This window comes from Peromyscus californicus, unplaced genomic scaffold, assembly GCF_007827085.1.
Source record: "Peromyscus californicus insignis strain IS unplaced genomic scaffold, ASM782708v3 Scaffold_15__1_contigs__length_86483966, whole genome shotgun sequence".
Lineage (NCBI taxonomy): Eukaryota > Metazoa > Chordata > Mammalia > Rodentia > Cricetidae > Peromyscus > Peromyscus californicus.
In genome coordinates, this window is record NW_026294447.1 from 14,003,336 (window position 1) to 14,023,268 (window position 19,933).

Below are 19,933 nucleotides of genomic sequence, written 5' to 3' on the forward strand. Positions count from 1 at the left end.
TAAATTTCTAGAAAATATAGAAAATATAGTTCTAGGTTATAGTATGTTGAATTCAAATGTATTCTAAAAGGGAATTATAACACAATCACATTTTTTCATGGTATATTTTATAGCTTTATATGATATAAAGTCCAGCCATGGCAAATATAAAGTTAGTGGGGTTTTTTTTGTTTTTGTTTTTAATAAAAATAAGGCTATATTTTTCCAGGTGTGTGAAGCAGGGTTTTAGGATACCCCCTAAGGTTTTGACCTTCCATGTTTACCTGTTCAGTGTTGGTGGGAACTGTGAAAAGGATGGGATGTTAATTAATTCATAATTAGGTTACATTATGTGGCAGACTTGAAGGGGGATTGGAGGAGTAATAAGGATTCCAAGACAATTATGAGCTAATAGATTGGGAGATTAGATTATTTTAGGTATGCCTGACTTAATCGGGTGTAAGCCTAATTAAAATGTTACTACAGGAGATCCTTTCTTACCAGCTTTGAGGAAGACAACATTTTTATTGTGAATTCTTCTGAAGAAGCAAGGTCTTCCTCCTTAACTTTCAAGGAGCTGGTTGCTATGGGCAGCCTAGAGGAGCTGGAAGAAGACCCTGAGCTGTAGGTGAGGAAGCCACCTGGATTGATAGTAGCCTTCTGGAGTCCAGGCCTCAGCTTCTGGCCTGAAAAACTATGAAATAATGAATGTGTGTTATTTTAAACCTCTAAAAATGGTGCAGTGTGTTATAACAGCAATGGAAAACTAACAAAGCCACTATCGCCACAATCCAGATTTGAAATTTTTCATTATCTCCTCAAAATTTCCCCAGGGCCATTTGCAATTACATTTACCCAAGGCAAATGCTTTTTTTCTATATATACTTACTTTTTTTCTGGATATGTTATATGAATGGAATAATGCAATATATTTTTTGTGTCTGCCTTTTAGTTAGCCTTAAAAATATTTTATTATTATTATTGTGTTCATATATGTCTGAATGATGGGAGGGTGCCATAGTGTATGAATGGAAGTCAGAGACAACTTTGTGGAGTCGGTTCTCTCCTTCTATCTTTATGTGGGTTCTGAGGATGAAACTTAGGCCACCCACGCTTGCAAGGCAAGTGGCTGTCTGCTGGCCATCTCTCTGGCCCAAGTTAGCATGTTTTTGAGGCGTCTCAATGAATCAGTAGTTCATTGTATAAAGATATCGTACTGTGCTTGCATGTTTATCATTGAATCAACATTTGGATGGTTTCAAATTCAGATTCTGATTAATAATGTTGCGAATGTAACATTCAGATTTCTGTGTGTACCTATGTTTTAGTTCTCTTTGGTAGATATTTGATAGCAGAGTTGATAGGGAGATTATTATTAACTTTCAAGATGCTGCCAAATTGTTTTCTAAAGTAGCTATAGTATTTGCTTCTTTCACTAGCAATGAGTGAGGTTTCCAGTTTCCTAACATTCTTGTCAACACTTATTATTGCCTGCCTTTTTATTGTGACCATTTTTATAGAGTACATAGTAATATTTCATTGTGGTTTTGCCTGCATTTCACTATTGGCTAATATTGTAAAGTATATTCTCATACGTTTGTTAGTTATTGATAAAGCTTCTTTGCTGAAATGTCTGTGAAATTTTTTGCAATTAAGATAATTTATTTTTATATTATTGAGTGATTTAAAAAATATATTTGTAGCAGGCTTTCTGGGACTGTCAGCTCCCAAATCATGACACAAGAACTTATTATTAATTATGAATGCTTGGCCTTAGCTTAGGCTTGTTTCCAGCTAGCTTTTTTTTTTTTTAACTTAAATGAACCCATTTCTGTTAATTCATCTGCTGCTGTGAGGCTCATTTACCTCACCTACATATTGTTTATCCTGCTTTCCTGCTTCTTCTCTGGTGAGTGACTGGCACCTGTATGACTGTCCACTGGCTAGTTGGCTGGCTGGCTCCCCCTCTTTTCTCTGCCTGCCAGACCCATCTATCCCTCCTCTGCCTAGCTATTGGCTGTGCCGCTTTTGAGTAGACCAATCAGGTGTCTTAGGCAGGCAAGGTAAAACAGCAACACATCTTTACATAGTTGAACAAATTATTCTAGGCCACAACATATATTCTAGACACAAGTTCTTTATTAAAGATATAAATATTTTATAAATATATGTACATATTTTTCTACTTTGTAGGTTATCATTTAACTTTATTTTTCATTTAAAATTTCTTTTCCTTTTGTTCCTCTTCTCTCTTCCTACTCTCTCCCTTTCCCCAATCTCACCAGACATTGAATCTAGAACCATGTACACCCTAGGCAATTCCTCTGCCAAGGAGATACATCTCCACCTCTCTTTTAACTTTTTTATTTAGATACAGGGTCTCACTCAGTTGCCCAGCCCAACCTCAAACTTGAGGTCCCCTGTATTAGTCTTTTGTAGTTGAATTAAAGGCTTGTAGACGTCTCTTTCATTTTCTTGGTAGCATCATCTGAAGCACAGAAAGTAGTAACTTTGGTACATAGTCATGTTTATACATAGTTTTCTTTTTTTCTGTACTTGTTTTTCACACCTGCATAGATATCTTTGTTTGCAAAGTTCAACATCTAGTACCATGCAAGGGCATTTTCTATTGAGAGTTTTCTCCCTCAGTGTGTAAAACACATTTCATTTTCCTTTGCTTGTTTTGTAATTCTGTTCTATACAAATGTTTTCAATAAGCAGTTGCTCCTGTAAATTTAGTGTAACTTCCTTCACAAGGGACTTGTAGCTGTTATTTTTGTTTAACAAGGTGTTTGTATGAAATCTGTGACATGCTTCTTGCACAAAGTACAATTGAAGTTTCTTTCTTTTTGTTTTACTTTCTATTTATTTTTTTCTTTACAACATTTTCACCCTGTTTCCCTTTCCAGTTCTGTATTTGCATTGTCTAGTAATGTCATGGAACTTCTAGAAGTTGGGTTTAAATGCTTCATAAAGCTTTCGTTCTCTGCTGAGGGTAGAGAATGCATTCGTAGTAAAAGCCATTTTCAAAATTCACCCCAGCTCTTGTATCTACTGTGTGTATATTTTTGTACACTGGCACACATGCATATACATGTATACACACACACACACACACACACACACACACACACACACACACCTACCACTCTTGATTGGCTCTGAGTGTATGGATGACTTGGGATCCTTCAGTGTCATACACACACACACACACACACACACACACACACACACACACACACACCAACTACTCTTCATTGGCTCTGAGTGTATGGATGGCTTGGGATCCTTCAGTCTCTACTATGTGTTTGTGTAGTGTTTGTTAACTCAGTAAACATGAAGAATTTTTTTTTCTGGCCTACTAACGTCTGGTTTATCTACTAGAACTCTGTTAATTGTTGACTCATCAGTATTTTGTGTGTCTCAAACTTAACTCCATCAACACAGTGTACAAAATGCTATCATTCCCTTTCACTTTCCAGTGAAAACATCCATGTTATCTGTGAGTGCTCTAACCAAGTAACCCCCACCCCTACACCCAGTGCAGTAAAGTTTTTACAGTGTGTTTTGACTCAGTTGAGTGACATACCGTTGTGGCAGAATAGGGATGGGTAGGGAATAGAAGCAGATGTAGTCAAGAACATCTCACAGACTATTTCTGGTTATAAGTTTTCAGGTTGTTGAATGCATTGGGTTAATTGCAGAGCTGAAATGGTTTTGCTTGAAGGTTTGTCCTGGTTTATAGTTGATTTTTAGGAATTTAAAACCTCCTCACTACTTCACCTGAAATCCTTTCCATGGTGTCCCCCTCTCCCCTCCCCACTTTCCCTGTGTGGGTGTTCATTAAGACTCACGTACAAGAATGAGTGAGCCCCCAAATAAATATGAAGTACATTGTGTGAAGGATGTATTTGTTTCTCAAACCTGCTTGGGTAGGTGTGACAGATGCAGAATGGAGAGAAGGGGATTTTGAAAGTAGTATTCAACCCAATTGCTACAGCTTGCAATGACTTGTGTTTCCTCATGTGAGTTGTTTAACTTCTGGAAGCCCCAATTTCTCCAGTAGTAAACAGGGATTATAAGGATTAAATATGATAATAAAAAATATGTAGGGCAAGGCTAATGCATAAGCAAAGACTCCAAAATATCAGTTCTCCTGATGCAGGCGTATCAAGTAATCAATCTCCATTGACTTCTATAGATTTTTTTTTTTTTCAATTCATGGATGAGGCAGAGACTCTAGGATTTTTTTCTAACAATGAAAGTGACAAAAACTACTAGGACAGAGGTAAAATATATCAGGACTAAGTCATCAGAAGTGAAGGTTAGGAGAGACATCAGAGGATGCTGAATAAAGCACTATAGACGTGAAGTTTTGGTTCCTGTCCTGGATCTCACTCTGTAGACCAGGCTGGCCTCGAACTCACATAGATCCACCTGGATCTGTCTCCCGAGTGCTGAGATTAAAGGCATGCGCCACCACCACCTGGCAGAAAAAACAATCTTGACAAGAGATGCAATAATAAATCGATGGATTCTGAGCCCCACCTGGAATGGAGGGATGGTGGTGACAAGAGCTATCTATTATGTCTTTGCCGCTTCAGAACAGCCCTTCCCAGTTTTCTGTGAATGGCAGTTGCTCTAGATTTAGCACTGGAAGGTGGCTTTTGCTCTGAACTATCAGAGACCAGAATCGATCCCCAGGTGCAGGCTATCAACATAGTTCTTGCCTATGCTGATACTCACATGAGACCCAGGAATGTGCAATGTCATTGTATTCCCAGATCAATTCTGTTATTCTGTGCTCCTTCTGCTAATTCTGTACTCCTCCCCCAAATATTTTTATCATGAAAGTACTGACATGTAAATCCTGAGCAGCAATTCTCAATTATGCAATGACACCTAAGGTCCCGCGAGACTGACTTTCCTAAGATCACAGAGCAATTATGCCGTAGAGCCATCATTCATGTCAGAAAGATTTGCCCCAGGATCAGCCTAGCTGCTTGGATTTTCATGGGGTTTTTCAGCAGACCCAAATATGGATTATAAATATGCAGAGTGACAACTTTCAGATTCTGTAAGATCGTTCCTTTCACAGTGTGCCTACTGACGGGCTAACAAATTCAAGAATAACTTTCAGCCAACATCAGAAGAGAGATTTCAGAAGATGTACAACTAAATAGACTGTCTAGTTTCAGGGACAGAGTAATTTAGAAAATTCTTATAGTATCTCTTGATACACAGACTAGAAAATCAACACCAATGCTTGACTGAGGTCTGTCTGAGAGCAGCACTGTGAAACCTCCCAGGGTTTGAGTGTAGATTAGAGCAGCAGGTCAATGATTAAGTGCTAAAACAAAGTCACCATGTAACCTCCTCCAAGTAATAAATGGCATCTAACATACCAGGCACCCATTTCCCAAACAGCTTCCCCTGTCTTATGCATGAGAAGCATCACGGAAGATCATCAGCAGACACATGCATCGTTTAAAGATGGGATGTGTTCCATCAGGTGCACTGTGTGGCGATTTTGTGCAAACTTCATAGACTGAATGATACAAACCTTGATGGTGTAGATGGGTCACTCCATGTGGCCTCTTGATGCAATCAGCAGGCACAGTGAACATAAGATGCGTGAGGCTATTGCCTGTGTAGCAGTGTGTTGTTTTCCAACAAATTTTACTTTTAGAAAGTAAGTGTACACTCTGAAATAAAGATAAAATTTGTACAACTCATAGGCCGGTGGCATAGTTATTTATCATCAGGTATTACATATCACTCACAACTCTATGTGTCGTACTGTCAGTGCAGTGGGTTTGCTTACATGCATTCCCACAATCTCATGAGTAAAGCATTGTGCTGACAGGGTTGTGATGGTCACCTTGTCACCATGCAATAGGGATTTTTCAGCACTGTTCTAATCTCACAGGACCATCACCATATCTGCCACCCACTGGCTGAAACATTGTTTTGCAGCAAGGGGTGTATATTTTCCAGACAAATCTTTCCTGATTATGACAGACCCTGGGCGAGGCAGCCTTGGGCCTGTGCTTAGAGGATTCTGCTGTGCTTCTCCTTCGGTATGCCTCTTGAGTAAAAGACAAAGAGTGAAGGTCAAGTAAATGTGAAGTCTGATTTTCAAACTTGACCGTATATCTGAATCACTTGGTTTTTTTTATCAACATTCTGAAGATTCAACTTTAGTACATACATCAATGGTGTGACCTGATATTCTACATTTCTAGTAAATAAACTCCTAAGTTATGACAATACTGCTGGTCCTCAGATCACACTTGGAGTGTAAGATTCTAGACCTCACTGCAAGAACTATTACATCTGGGGTTCTCCAAGAGCCGATATGTACATGTAGGACCTGTGTAGGTTATCTGAAGACTGACAGCTGCTCATATGTATACCTATATGCTAAAGGGGGAAGCTGGGAGGTAGTTGGGGGTAGGGTCCAGTGGGGTGTCATAGAGATTGGGGAATGTGACTAACACAGACTGGAAAACTTCCACTTTTAGCTGGAATTCTATACTCAGAAGCATAATAGCCATGGGGGTGCAGAACTGAGCTGGAGCTGGAAGAAAAGGAAGCCCCCACTGGTAATCTTGCTTTAAGCTTGTGAGTACCTCAGGGAAGGCTTGGGGAGTTGTTCTATACTGGGACTTACACACAATATAAACAGACCCTAGCTTTCCCTTTTCTGCTCTTTTAAATCTATGTTGTGAATGTTGCCTAAGAGAACATGTCTAATACATTTTTTAATGTGAATACTGAATATTCGCAAAGTATGTGGACAAATTTTCAATAGGCTTGTTCAGATGGCTTTGATAACTAAGAGTCCTTTTTCTAACTGTTAGTGTAAAGATGTGTCTTACCTAGTACTCATTGTTGGTAGAAATGGATACTCTTGTTATGTCAGTTCTTTAAACAAGAAGAGGAGGCCAGGCATAGTGCTGAACATCTGTATTCCCAGCATTGGGAGGCTGAAGCAGGAGAGTGCCAAGCTTCAGGCCAACACAGACTACTTAGGGAGGTCCTGCCTCACTAAACAAACAAGTTCATTGGTATCATTCATCATATGGATTCTAAGGTCCCTGAAGATCCAGTGGAAGTAGCCAGTGCTTGCCATTAGCTGCATTTTTTGTCATCAAAATTGAAAGAGCAACACCATTGACCATTTTTCTGTATTATTTTTTTATTCTTGTGGTAAGCTGGAGACAGTATACAGAGGAAAAAGACCCATAGCTGAGATGGTAATTGCTCCATCAGGACAGCCCATGCAAAACTGTGGCCAGAGAAATTTAGCAAACAACACAAGTGACTGTCCATTACAATTCTGCGAACATTTTCTTAGCATCAATTCCTCTTGCCATTCTCCTTCTCTTCCTAGTTACAAAACTAAAGTTCTTCTGCAAAACTAACCTTCCCCCTTATCTGTCGTTTCAGATAAAGAAGTGCCAGGCACTTAGACCAGTGTACTCTTGAAAGCCTAGTCACCTTGGCCTCCACCTCTTGGTTTGGCTAACGTGACTTAAGTGAACCTTTTAAACTAACTTTTGGCAGTTTTGCCTTGCCTTGCCCTGCTTTGGCTTATGCTGTTTCTTTCTCTAATTCTGTGAGTTTAATGCTGCTCTTGTCTTCTGCACTTTTGACAGGAATCATGAGTCATGATCAACACTAAAGACAGTAGTTAATTGTTGAAAAGTTGCTGCAGCCTTTGACCACAGTGTCACATGGGGCCTGAATTGCCCAAATGCAACATGTATGCAGCAAGAGGGTGCTGATGTTGGCATTCTAGTCAGAGCCAGTGGCAGAGGAAGTAGCCTAATTGTGTGGAGAGAGCACTGGGTGAAGAGTCAGCAGGCATTGCCTGGAATTGAGTCTGCCATGAAACAACATGACCTCAGGCGAGTCAAGCTGAGCCTTCTTAGGATTGTTATCAAGAGAAAATGAGATAAAATGTCAGAGCCCCTTGAATTATGAAAGATTGGAGCAAATATTAATAGTTTCTTTATTTACTCAGCAAGCATGTACATTCCAGACACGAGTGATTCTTATCAGCATACTAGGAGACATTGAGGTGACCCATGAGCTGACTCTCATGAGTTCTTAATGCAGAGAAGGGATGAATCTATGAGCAAATCTTTACAGTGCACGGAGGGTGAATTAAAATTTCAACAGCTACAAAGTACTTTGAAAGCAGAAATGACTATGTGAAGGGAAATCATTAAAACCATCACAGCATCATCTTTGATGCAGTGTTTTGAAAAGGGTAGCTGACCGGACTGAAATATACTCCAAGGCATAGAGCTGTAGATATGATTGATGTTTTTGGTTGGAACAATGCCTGTGTCTCCTTTGGTGTAGACATTGCATGAGTTAAAAGCTCATTGTTCTCGCTGGGCGGTGGTGGCACACGCCTTTAATCCCAGCACTTGGGAGGCAGAGGCAGGCGGATCTCTGCGAGTTCGAGGCCAGCCTGGTCTCCAAAGCGAGTTCCAGGAAAGGCGCAAAAGCTACACAGAGAAACCCTGTCTCGGAAAAAAAAAAAAAAAAAAAGCTCATTGTTCTCTATCCTACACATGCAAAACTGACCCGTTCTTCTCCACAGTCCATCTTTGCTTCAGTTTAGTTCATGACAACCTATCCCTTAGGTCAGAATCCTTTATGGAATGCCCAACGCCTTCCCTTTTTCCCATGATTCACATCTAATTTGTCTGCTTCCAACATACCCAGAGCCTCTCAGCGCTGTCAACCCATGCTTTCTGCATCAAGTCATTTTCACCCCACGACTTTCTACTAGAGCTGCCTCCTGATCTTCCATCCTTGCTACTTCATCTCATTCTTAATCTAGCAAACGAGCCTTCAGATGTGAAATCCAGATCTTGTAACTATTAATTGCTTAGCACAGCAAGCACTTCCTCTCAGACTGTTGTAAAATTTTTACTAACAAAGAAGAACAGTGTCACCATAGGGCGCTGTACTATGGGACCCTACTTACCTGTCTAGCCTTGTCTTTTCCATGGTGCTCAGCCTTGGCCATGCTAGGCCTTGCTCTTCCCACAGGCCTTTGTGTTGGCTATGTGCTGACTGGAACTCTCTTTCCAGTTCTATATATCTGTTTGGTCATTTTCCCCCCTTTCTTTCTTCAGATGCCACTTCTCAATGAGACTTAGCCTGGTCACCTTACTTAAATCACAACTCTTTACCTCTTTTTCCTGGTTCCATTTGATTTACTATAGATTTTTATTTTTATTTTTTCAGTTTTCCATACTACTTACTACTTTTTGAATGCTGCATAATTTTATTTAGTTTGGCCCCTCCCAGGTAAAAATATAAGCTTCACATGGGATAGAGATGTTTATGTCCCAAGCATGTAAAGCATGGCTCAATACACATTAAGTACCTAATAAATGCGTGCTGAGTGAATAAATGAAACAGGTGCTGGCATGGCATTAAAGAATTTACTCATGTGAGGAAATATTAAGGGCATCTATGAAACAATTTGGCTGAAAAGAGTCCTGAAAGGTCTCCAATAAGGAGAAGAACGAACCCAATCTTTCTTTGATGTGGGGAGAATACATTTAAAAAATTATCATCTGTGTTAAAGAGGAGTGCCAAATATTATTAATTGAATACTTAGCACTTGATATAATGTATATTTTGCAAGACCCTCTGATTTAAAAAAAAAAAAAAAAAAGCTTTCATGGTGCCACAGTTTCCTCTTTATAGACTACAGGGCTGGATTGCTGAGTAATCCTCTGAAGCTTTTTCAAAAAGAAGGAAGAAGGAAGGAAGGAAAAAGCTAAGTCCAAAGCACAAGTCAAATTCAAATTTTTCTAATTTTTGTCTTTTGCTTCTGTTCTTGCTTCTAGCATCCACACAGGAACTGAAAACAAAGTGTAAATGAAGCAGTGGGTGGAAGTGTATGAGAAATGCCCACAGGGGAAAGAAAAGGAGTTCCTCCATCCTGTCTGAAACATGCTTACTGAACTCCATGAAATTACTCACTGGTGTCAAGGAGAATGTTTGAGGGAGCTATTGTCTCTGCGTATTGCAGACCCACACACAGAGGGGAAGCTTCTCCGTAGGGCTGCCCTGGTGCTTAGCGACCACGTTGCTCAATTCTGTTTGATTTTCAACTTCTGTTGCCCTCTTTTCCTACGCCTTCTCTCCTTTTCTTTTGTGCTAGGACCTCAGGATCCTTTTGCTTTGCAGCCTTTGTGAGTTTATTCACAAGATCGCGTAGCCTTTTTACTAGCCAAAGGGTCACATGTGCAAGGCCCTGGTTGCCCGCCCTTCTGGGTTGGATCACATGTTTCCTTAAAACATGACTTATAGGGAAACAATGCCCAAAAGGGCAAGCATCTGTAGACTTTCATTTATAAAATATAAATGTATTTAGGCACAAATGATGAGGCTATTTAATCATTTTTTTTTAACCACTGTAGGTATATTAGCCAAAGATATACTTGAAAAATGTCTTTTCTTTTCTCAAATGCACCTAGAAAAACTGTTGGTGACTATCCTTGTGATGCTCTGACTAAGGTGAAGTGAAGACACCTGGAGGTTTATGTCCTTTGTATTTCTAGGGGGGGGTTAAATGTTTCTCTTTGTGCTCCACGGTGTCTTTTCTCTGGCTTCGGTCATCCATCACAAAGCCCATTTGTCATCAATGACCCATGACCCCTTTTTATTATACAGACTTAAGAAGGTCATGGATCTTGAATCCATGGTAAAGGAGACATTTCATTTCCCTAATTTGTATGTTGTGAGACCACAGGGGAATCTTAAAATTTGATGGATGATTAATCATTCACATAAAGAGAGATATGGCAGGAAAATAGTTAACAATAAATTGGGAGCAAGATTGAATTAAGTCTGATGGGGTTTTCTCAGAGTTTTATTTGTTAAGTGATCACAGTCATTTTAATTTTCAGACAGTATTTCTTTCTACACATAGAATTGAAAATACTATTTTTTAAATTGGTGGCTTAAAAAAAAAGAAATGATCTTGAAGTCTTTATTTCTTCCCCCCTCTCTTAATGTGTGTGTGTATGTATACATATATATGTTTATGAGTTCAAATATTTTGAATGAAATAAGCATGGTAATAATAAATTTATTTCTTTTTCCCAAAGGTAAGTTGGTGGTACTTGTGATTAGCAATCGTCATGAAAGTATTTTTTTTGACAGTGAAATTGTAATGAAAACAAAAAGTCCATATTTCATATGTCCATATGTCAAAAAATTTGTCTTAGAATCTTGGAAATCTTAGGCTTAACAATTCATAATTACATTTATTAAATATTTATCCAACACTTGGTTATTTGTAACTTCCTTTGCAAGTTGGCTTTGTATGTATTAGCTCCTTGTTATTCTTTGATTGCATTTGATTCTTAAAATAATATTTACCAATGGGGTAGACAACTTATCCCAACTTAACAGAGGAGTGACTAAACTACAAACACGTCTTGCCAAAGCCAGGTCATGGCTACTAAGAGACACTGCCAAGACGCCATATTTCCTCCTTCCCACACTCTGCTTTTCCCAGAATTTTGTGCCATATTCTTCCTGTTAGTCAATCTTCTGCTCAGATGAGCGAACTATGCCTGCAGTTCTCACAGAGGCCATCCCTCCAGTTATGACCAGCAGTATCAAGTGGGACTTGTTAGCTGGGCTAGTCTCTATTACTTCTCACTCCACCCTAGACTAACCAATGAGAAATTAGGGGGAGTGGCTCTATTGTCCATTTGAAACTAGTCTTACAGGTGATTCACATGCAAACATAAGTTTGAGAACTGAAGAACTTAAGGCGGAAGTGTTTCCTTGTCAGTTAAGACACTTTATTTCCCAGTGAGCTAATTAGAGTTGCTGCGGGCGTCAGGGGGACTGTTGGCCTTCAAGGAGCTCATTTAGTAGAGGACAGAGGACTAGTGGACCAGAAATAGCTGCATGTCTAACTCACTCGTTAAAGCCAGGGGCTATGCAGTTGGGTCTTTGGGGGAAAGGAGTGTGCCCTGGAGCTGGCAATAGCTGGAGAGGGCTTCCTGGAAGAAAAGGAAATGGAAATGGATTTTGAGGTGCCTTGAGATTTGAGGTGAGTAGGTAAGAGTGGGAATCCCAGAAGAAAGATGTATTTGTGAAACACTAGAGACTACGGGCGTGAGTGCGGCAGGGTTTTGTGCTAGGAACAGAGAGAAATAGACGGACGAGTGAAGAAAACAAGTGAGTATGAACTTTCCTCGGCAGAGATGAGTGCAGCATCAAGCAAAGGCAGCAGATTTTGATTATATAATGGAGAATGAAAGCCCTGTGGAGGGAAGGTGGAACTTCCAGGTGTGTGATTTGAACATCTGACATCTTTTAACCTTTGTTGCCCTCCCCAGATATTTATGGGCTTTGAAGTAAGGTCTGAGATATTTAGAAAACAACAAATAATGCAAAAGTATCTATTTTGGGCTTTGTGTCTAGGGCATACCAAATATGAACATGTGTCCTCTTGTCTCTACGGTAACATCTAGAGTTTGGGAGCAAAATTGTGCACAGTCATGAGAGACTATGAGATGGGAAGCAGCCCTGTAGCTTCTGCTCATAAGTGAACACATCATTAGAAGAAAAATCATATTATGATCAATGTGGATCACAGAGACAGACCTGTCTGTCTTCTTAGCCACACAGGCATAATTAGCCCTTCTTCAAAGATGTCATATCCCCTTCAACATTCAAAGCCATTCTTTGAAATAATCGATGTGTTAATGCCATCCTTCTGTGGTTTAGAATTTTAAAGTGTCAGCTGCTGTAGACCCTAAAGCGAAGGAGCATCGAGAGAAGCCGGAGGTCGGCTTTCCTAGCACTGTGGAGGGAATGTCCGAGCTTTCTTGAACCAGGGCACCTCTCCCTAGGGTAGACAGCTCCCCGCTCACTTACGTTTGCCACACACCAGTGTACAGTGTTAACACTTTATTCAAACCTCTGTGGTAATGAGAATGACACATGGCTTGCCAATATAATTAGTTGAGCCAGACACCAGTAGGACAGTGCTGTTATCTGGATGGTTCCAATTTTGTATTTTATCCTCTACGCTTGAATTTGTATCTATTAGATGGATAGTTAGTATCTTAATTACATTTAAGAATCATAAAATCACATACAATTACCTTGCAGAGGTGATGTCTGAATCTTGACTGACTTACATATTAGAGTGCAGGAGAGTGCAGGGGAAAGGCAGACTGCTAAATTCAAGCCCCAAGACATTTGCAAGGTCACATACAAAGCACACCAATTAAACACACTGCACTGATGGGGGAATGTCTTTCTGTACGGTGTGAATATGTGTTGCTCTGATTGGTTGGTAAATAAAGCCATTTGCCCTATGGCAAGGCAGCTCAGAGGCAGGTAGGAAATTCAAAGAGAGATACAGGAAGAAGGTGAAGAGAGACGCCAGCCAGCCGCCCAAGGAGCAACATGTAATAGGATGCAGGTAAAGCCACAGAACATGTGGCGATACATAGATTAATAGTTATGGGCTAATTTAAGATATAAGAGCGAGCTAGCAAAAGGCTTGAGCTATGGCCATGCAGTTTTAATGAATATAAGACTCGGTGTGTGTTTACTTGGGTCTGAGCAGCTGCAGGACCAGGCAGGACACAGAAAAACTCCAGCTACACTGCATATGACCACTTTTCCCAGACTCAGATTCATTTAAAATCTCTCTCTCTCTCTCCTTTCCTTCTTCCCTTTTTCCTTCCTCCCCCCTCCCTCTCTGGGTGATGGAAGAGAAATTTGGAAGTTTAGAATTATACAGGAGTTTCATTCTCTGTTTACAGAGAAAAAAATCATTAGCAGTGGATTTAGAAATATATATGAAATAAGTATTGGTAAAAAGGAACTTATCATGTGCATGTAGGTGCTGCCCACCTGTTTTCTGAGATAGGGTTTCTTGCTGGGACTTAGGCTCAGTGATTAGGCTAGATTGGCTGGTCCAGGAGACCCAGGATCTACCTGGCTCAGCCTTCCCAGCTCTGGGATTACAAGAGCATGTACCCCCACATGCAACTTTTTATATGGATGCTGGTTACTACAATAAAGCACTTTACCAGCCCAGCCTCAGTTAAAAGAAACTATCCCAATGGATCCACTTCTTTGAGTTAAGTTTACTGATGTTCTGTTGCAGTAGCTCTTACCCTTTTGGATCATTATTATTTTTAGAACCTAATGAAAGTGATGACACCTCACCCCAGAAATTTGCTCAGAAGCCCATGTGTGTAAGAAAGTGCCATGACATTGGGAAGGCTCACTTCATCAGGCTGTACCATCCTACAGCGGTCATTGAATGTAATGGAGTATTGGGCCACCTCGGCACTAGCTCTGCGTTGTCCTTGGGAGAACTGAGAAAATAGTCACGCTCAGCATTTCTCTGTACCTCTTTTCTCCTGGAAGTGTGTAGCCCTAATTGAGAAAGGCAGGAGATGAAACAGAAGTAATATACTTGTGTATTATATATGCTGAATTTAGCAACATATTGCTGTTCAGCAATAATAATATGATTTGAGGATTAACAATTATATTTGGAAAAAGAACCATTTTCCAGAATGTCCTTCTCTCTCTGATATTTTCACATAGGAATAAGCCATTGCTCAACTACAATTGAAATGACTATTTACTCAGGCAACTTGATGAACCATGTATGCTAGGAAAAGATAATATTATATTCATTCAATTTTTAATACCGATAGCAACGGTGCAAGCCCAGCTGAATAAGCTATGAGGTTTGAAGGTGATTTGCTTAAATCTACTATATAAATGGCCCCTTTCTGCTTCCACGTCTTGGTTTTTTTCCTGACAGGTGACATACTCCTTTATTCAAGGCATTAGGGGACACTTTAATTTCTATTTGAAATGTTCCCTGAGGTCTGACTGATTGCTTTCTTTCAAGGACTTCTCAGAATCCATAGCACATTTTTTTTTTCTTTGCAGTATCCCTCCTTAGTGCTCAGAATGGCTAACATAGTGGTCATTTTGCAGGAAGGGCCATGTGAGGTTTGAGAAGTGGTTTGGGACTCACTCTTCACCAGTTCCCTTTGATGGTCCATTTCTGGTTGGAAACCTGGTAGAATCCTTACCCAGTCAGCCAACACAGGGCTGAAACTGGGACTGGAGATTGGGATGTGGTTTCTTTCCTTTTGTATGAGTGCATGAATCCTAGGTGATGAGCTAATGGCAGCCTGGGTGACTGACAATCACAACTTCCCTGGGCACCTGTAGGGTTTATAATGCAGGACTGTTAGAGGGGAGGAAGAAGCATGCAGACATGAAGTGGTGACAAGAGTGGATTTAGATATGGAATCTGTCACCATATCCAGTGGGGCAAAACTTTAAGATAATCTCTCAAAGAAGGGATGTCCACTCGGTGATATGATCTTCCTTCAATTCTTCAGCTTCCCTGTGACTGTTTCACTCTCAGGTTTTATGTGGTGAGGGAAAATGACTGTATCTCTCCCTCAGCTGAGTGTCCCACTTCTGTTCTTGTGAGGACTGTGAGTGGGAGAAAAGTCAGATTCTGCTCATGTAGCCCATGGAGGGGAACGATGTCTAGCAAGGTTTTGGCACAAAAATAAGGTCCTGATCTCTTTGTGCTGACTCTGTTACCTGGAATATATATGTGGTCATTTCCTTTTGTTTAGGAGTTCTGTCAATCAAACTGCTTTGCTGGCATGCCAGAATTCGAATGTAAAACGAGCTTCCAGTCACACTTGAAATCACCTTTATGTTTGTTCCATCGCTCACTCATAATCCCTCCCCCTGACATTCTGAGATGGGCTCTTGCTATGTAGTCCAGGCTGATGTTGAACTCATTGTGTAGCTCAGGCTGGCCTTGAACTTCCACCGATCCTTTTGCCTCGGCCTCCCAAGTGCTGCCTACGATAAGCAGGGGCATCACTCCCAGCTTTCTAATTTTGTCCGCAGATCCTCCTTCTGACTGGCCTGATTCAGTGTCTGTATTACGAGATCTCGTCTGAGAGCTGTTCTGTGGCTTAAGCCTCCTTCATTCCACATTCAACCCTACCCTGAATTTCTCCCCCATCATTTTTCTCTCCCTTCTTGCCTGCCATCTTTCCTAAGGTTTTCATTTATGTACCTCCCTGAATCAAAAGAATCCCCCATCCCCCCCCCCCCCCACTTAGCTAACCATCCTTCTGTTGGGGAATATTATTTTAAGGTGTGTTACTTTTATTTATTTTGAATTTGTTTAACTCTGTTACTGTGCCTGTCTAAAGCACCTGATGGTCTAATAAAGTGCTGAATGACCAATAGCGAGGCAGGAGAAAGGATAGGCGGGGCTGGCAGGCAGAGAGAATATCTGGAGGGAAAAAGAGGGAGAAAGAAGTAGCCAGAAAAGGAGGAGGACTCTAGGGGCCAGCCATCAGCTACACAGCCAGCCACAGAGTAAGAGTAAGATTTACACAAGTAAGAGAACGGGAAAAGCCCAGAGGCAAAAGGTAGATGGGATAATTTAAAGTTAAGAAAATCTGGCAAGAAACAAGCAAGCTAAGGCCAGGGGTTCATAAGTAAAAATAAGCCTCTGTATGTGTTTACTTGGGAGCTAGATGGTGGGCCCCCAAAAGAGCAAAAACAACAAACACCATCTTTCATGTTATGTATTTAACCATTTCATCCACTACCTCGCCATCCTTTTTACACAGCCTGAGAAACAGAATATTGGCGATACAGTTACAGTTGATGCCTTCTGACCATCTATATCCCACTCCTCCTCCCCAAAGATAACCCTGTCTCCTACTCTACATTACCATCTTTTCTTGTCTTGTGCTGAAAGAAGGATACTTTCGTTTCCTGAATCAGCCTGCCAAGTCATATTTGCTGGGCCACGGGGACTGGGGTTGGGAATGAGGCACAGGGTGTTGAAATGGAAGGATCACTCCACTGTAGCTAAAGTAACAGGAGTTGGGGGCAGGTGGGAAGTGGGGCTCTTTCACCACAGAGCATGGCTGCCTGAATTGCTCCTTATTTGAAGGCCTCATTTTGGTTCAGATGATACTTTCTGACTTCTTTTAGACTCCTGGATAAGAGAATAGTGAGTTCCTTGAGCTTTTGTTAAAAACCTTCTCAATGACAGTAGTGTCCTTGATACTGCTTTCTTTGTGGTAATGTAGTCTCCTCTTTCTTCACATCCCTATTGCCTTTTTTAATTTGGACTGAAAAACTTCATTTCTCTTTATAATGTATTCTTAGGTCAAGGATGATCTATATCTTTTAAGTTAAGAGAATTGTGTATCAAAACTAGGTGATATAGCTTATACACTCTGCTTTTCAGTGTATTTGAAAGATAGCCTACTCACAGAAGTGTTTGAAATAGAGGAATACAGACCTTGGTGATATCTTATAAGGTTCAGATACTTGGTTAGTGCTCTTACACAGGTTAATTTCTGAGTCTTGATTTTTTTTAAATGTCTAAAGGTGAGGATCTTAACTCTCAAATGTATTTAGGAAATGATGTAAGTGCTTACTGACATTTATAACCAAATAAATGCTAGCCGTGTGCTACTGTTTGACTGTGCAGTATCTCTCATAGGTTCGTGTACTTGAATACCAGATTGCTAGAAAATGTTTGGAGAAGTCTTGGAAGTTTTAAAAATTTGAGGAAGTGGGTCACTAGTCGTGGGCCTTGAAATTTATAGCCCATCCCCACTTCCAGCCCTGTCTCCGTGTCATGGCTTATTGAGATCTGAAACGATAGCTGCTACATACTTCTCCTGCCATGACCACGTCTGGTACCACATCTTCCCCACCACAGCAGATTGTGCTCTCTCAAACCATGAGCCAATATAAATCCCTCCTTCCTTAAGTGGCTCCTTGTCAGTTGTTTATTTGCAGTGATGAGAAACGTTAACTATGATGCCTTGGTGACATAGCATTTCACACTGCATCATGACATTGTATTAGGGATGTTTCTTTGGGAGCAGATATGGAATTTCAAGGCTCATGGCTTGTGTTCCACAGTTCAGGGAGACTTTCAGAGAAAGGAGAAAGTGATTCTGATTTTAGCACTGGGATTAAGCTGGTGGAGGAAGTGAGATCCAGAAAAATGTCATGTGGAAAGCTCCAGTGCTCACGATCTTCCTACTGGTGCATCCTTTGTGACATGTTGTAAGCATACCTCTGTCTCTACAGAAGGAGCTGTCACCATTCTGTTAGTCAAATCTTTGCTTGCTGCTCAATCAGATATAATTAAATACAGCATTGTTCTCCTCAGGGATGGCCAGAAGACTCTGAAAAATATCTGAGATTTCAGTAGTAGATAAAACCACAGGGTTCTTGGAATGAGCTATGTCAATTGCTCAGAAAAGCAAGATAATTGAAGAGCAAAGCAATTTCCTGTCAGTGGTTACCATTCTATTGATTTTCTTTGAGTCCTGGATTGGAACTTTGGTTCCCTGCGTGGAGTAAAAGCAATGCCTACCTCTAGTTAACAAACAGGACAGAGGGCCTACTGTGTCTGTACTTGGGTTCTGATTTTTTCCTAAGGTGATTTATTAGTAAGATGATAACAGCAGTGATGATTGTTACTCTGACTTCCTGAACAAATGCTTTCATATTCTTTATTTTACTTCATATCTACAGAACCATTAAAAAGATAGGTTTCCTAATGGATGGATTCTTTTCATGACTGTAAACATGTGCTTTCTTTCTCTAATAATTATGAGGAATCAGTGTAGAATTTGAAACTTCTCTGGAGCAGATGATGACTTGCTTACTTCTGTTGTCTTTCCTGGCTACTATAGCATAATGATGTAGACAGATGTTCTCACTGAAACCTTTCAGCACAGTTTTTGTTGTTGGTTATGAAAGATTTGCTTACAACATTCAAAAGTCTATCAGAAAGCTTAGCAACAATTTCTTTTCAACCCTATAAATTCAACTTATATATTTTAAATAAAATTATAGCAGTCTGTGCTGTAGAATAATTATACATATTTAAAAATAGAATTATTAGACACATAAATATTCATAAATAATATATGACATCACAGGCAATACTTGTATAAAATAGTGATGTTAAGTTTGAAAATTGAATAAGAGCTTGCAAATACCTAGCTCAAGTAATTTTTCTTATATATTTTCAGCCTATTCCATTTCATTAACAGGAGATTATTATTATGTTATATTGCTTATGAATACATTAAACACATATCATCTCTTTTCTCAAACTTCTATCATAATTTTGAACTTGTATACAAACATAACAAATCCTTCCTAACTGGCCATGTGAAGTGCTTTTCCCGTGTTGGGGCATGATGGAGGATGGAGTTCTCCATCTCTATATGGGTCTTTTGCTTTCTTAGAGTTATAGTTTTTATTTTTAGTTGATAAGAATTTCTTAATTCTATCAATGTGATTTTACTTTGTCATAGAGATGCTAACCATGAGGATTTTTCTTTCTCTGGGTCCAATCATCAGTGCCACAAAAGAGAAAAACAGGCGCTTCACTGATTACATGATTTAAAAATTGGCCAATTATTGATGTTCAGATTTTGCATTTATTCATAATAGATAGATTATTATATTTCACCAAAATTCTAGCTCACTATTTTGGAGTGGAAATCTCAGAAGCATAAGTGCTTAAAGGGTGTGTTCTTTAGTCTTTAGTATCTACAAATATTTACTTTATATGTGTGTGTCCAGCCAACAGAATCTCCGAAGAAAGATCTCCCAAAGGAGGTATGTTCCCCATCAAAGGAGGAAGTGAATATCAACAAAGGTGCAACAAAGATAAGGATGGTTGATTTAAGCCACTTCTTCCAGATCCTTCTATGTGGCAGAGGCATTTTAAGAATGACATTTTTCTGTAGATTCAACTACTTGTCAATTGAGCATATCCATAAATGCATTCAAGACACTAAAGCATTATATGAATCTTTAAATTACA

General features: G+C 39.9%; 1 protein-coding gene across 38 annotated transcripts in view; it reads left to right on the plus strand.

Moving 5' to 3' along the window:
• Nrcam (neuronal cell adhesion molecule) overlaps positions 1-19,933 on the plus strand; it is a 275,558-nt gene that overhangs the window by 17,193 nt on the left and 238,432 nt on the right. The gene's annotated exons all lie outside the window — the stretch shown is intronic.